Here is a 2729-nt window from a genome sequence, read left to right on the forward strand (position 1 = left end):
CGTCTTTCCCTTCCCATATATATGGGGGCTGTAAGACCCGAGTGCCGCGTGGCGGAGTGAGCTCCTGTCTCTGGCCCCAGCTCCTGCCAACCTAGCAGTTTGAAAGCAAGAAACTGCAAGTCGATAAATAGGTACCGCTTTGGTGGGAAGGCAAACAGTGTTCTGTGCGCCTCGGCGTCTAGTCGTGCCGGCCGCATGACCACAGAAACGTCCTCGGACAGCGCTGGCTCTTCGGCTTGGAAGTGGAGATGGGCACCGCACCCCTAAGGAAACCTTTACCTTTACCCAGGGGTCATTCCGTAGAAAAAGAAGTGCAGGAGCTCATTAGCATACCTCGTTTGCATATGCCACACACCCCTGACATCACTGGAAGTGTGTCAGAAGGCAACACCCACCACTCAGGCTCCACTGGACTGTTTTGGATGGCTAGCTATGGAAGGGGGGGGGGAGAACGCGCAGATCTGTCCTCGCAGAGGAGGGAGAGCTTGTACGTGAAGGTGGGCCGGGGGGGCGGGCTCTGCAACTTACCTGGCTGCATCTTGCTCCTCGTGGCCCGACTGAGGGCTGCTGGGAGCAGGGGCGGGGCTTGTTGCATGTGCCCACCCCCTGGGCCCCTTACTGCCGGAGCTCCGCTCCCGGGCGCTCCTGCAGGAAATGACCCCTGTCTCTAGGTATTTTCTGTCCAGCATTTGAAAGGTCTTTCCACTGGTTGCATTCACGTCACTGGGATTTCCAGGTGTGATGGAGGCCAGTAAGGCTCCTGTACCTTTAAAAATTGTGACCCCGGGGGGGGGGGTACTTTGGCTGGTATAGCTGACTGTGCAAAAAGGGGGGAGGGCCATGCTGATATTCTGCCTCCTGTACATCCATGCCGTGGATGGAGAGCCCTGTCTTTCTTCTGGGATTGCAGACAGTCATCCTAAACGCGCTTTGCAGATCCTCTGTTGAATTCTAGGCTGTACACTCTGTGCCCTTTTCATTGATACTCTTCAAAGTCCAATGTACACCAGAGGGTTGCTGTTATTGTTGTTTCTTTTGTCTTCAAGTCACAGCCAACGTACGGCACAACCCCACCGGGTTTTCAAGACAAGAGACTTCAAAGGCGGTTTGCCGTTGCCTGCCTCTGCGTAGCAAGCATAGGCTTCCTTGGTGGTTTCCCATCCAAACTAACCAGGGCCGACCCTGCTTAGCTTCTGAGATCGGATGAGATCAGGCTAGCCTGGGCCATCCAGATCAAGGCAAGACACAAACAGAGGTCGTTTGCTATTGCTTGCCTCTGCGTAGCAACCCTGGGCTTCCTTGGTGGTCTTCCATCCAAATACTAACCAGGGCTGACCCTGCGCTTCGCTTCTGAGGTCTGATGAGATCAGGCCAGCCGGGGCCAGCCACATCAGGGCAGAGACAAACGGAGGTGGGTTTCCCATTGCCTGCTTCTGCGTAGCAACCCTGGGCTTCCTTGGTGGTCTCCCATCCAAATACTAACTAGGGCCGACCTTGCTTAGCTTCTGAGGTCTGATGAGATCAGGCCAGCCTGGGCTATTCAGGTCCAGGCAAGACACAAACAGAGGTAATTCGCCATTGCCTACCTCTGCGTAGCAACCCAGGACTTCCTTGGTGGTCTCCCATCCAAATACTAACCAGGGCTGACCCTGCTTAGAGACTGAGATATGATGAGGCCAGCCTGGGCTATTCAGGTCCAGGCAAGACACAAGCAGAGGTCGTTTCCCATTGCCTGCCTCTGCGTAGCAACCCTGGACTTCCTCGGTGGTCTCCCATCCAAATACTAACCAGGGCTGACCCTGCTTAGAGTCTGAGATATGATGAGACCAGGCCAGCCTGGGCTATTCAGGCCTAGGCAAGACACAAGCAGAGATCGTTTCCCGTTGCCTGCCTCTGCGTAGCAACCCAGGACTTCCTCGGTGGTCTCCCATCCAAATACTAACCAGGGCTGACCCTGCTGAGATCTGATGAAAGCAAGCTAGTCCAGAGACTATCCCATGTCAGGGCCCCAGCGAGAACCAGAAACCTGCAATTTCAGTTCTAATACAGCGACCTCAGGAATGTTCTTCATCCACCCTGGAGGAACAGAGCGGGTCTGGGATGTGATTGCGAATATTCTTCCCCCCCTGGCTTGCTGCCTCTTCTCTAGCATTGTACCGAAAGCCGCTGTTTTTCAGGGACCTCCCTGGCCGACTCCTGAGCAAACTGTGCTTTTCGGTGTGGCTCTGTTATTGCAGGAGCGGGACAGGCCGTGTTTGATGTGAGCGTCTCGCCTGAAAACCCCGTGGTGGAGCACGGAGGATCTCTCTGGCTGAACTGCAGCACCAGCTGCCAGGAGGCCGATGGCAGGGGCGGCTTGGAGACGTCGCTCATTGGGGAGCAGAGAGACAATGGGAGCAACTGGGCGGCCTTCCAGCTGGTGAACATCACGGAGTGGGCGCCCGCCCCGGAGTGCTCCTTCCGCTGTGGCGGAGAGCACAAAACCGTGTCGGCAAATGTCACGGTGTATCGTAAGTGGCTGCAAAGCAAATATGTGTTGTCTGCTTGCTGTCTCGGGAGCCTTTCCTTTCTCCAAGGGGCTCGTGTAGGCTTGCCAACCTCCAGGTGAGGCCTGGAGGTTTCCCCTGGAATTACAAATGATGGTCAGATGACTGCCGAGTAGATGTCCTGAAACTGGGTATGTAAACAGGGTTAAATCTATGCCCTGGATCACCATAAGAATATCGGAA

Source organism: Gekko japonicus, unplaced genomic scaffold, assembly GCF_001447785.1.
Source record: "Gekko japonicus isolate JY-2015 unplaced genomic scaffold, Gekko_japonicus_V1.1 scaffold3130, whole genome shotgun sequence".
Taxonomy (NCBI): Eukaryota; Metazoa; Chordata; class Lepidosauria; order Squamata; family Gekkonidae; genus Gekko; species Gekko japonicus.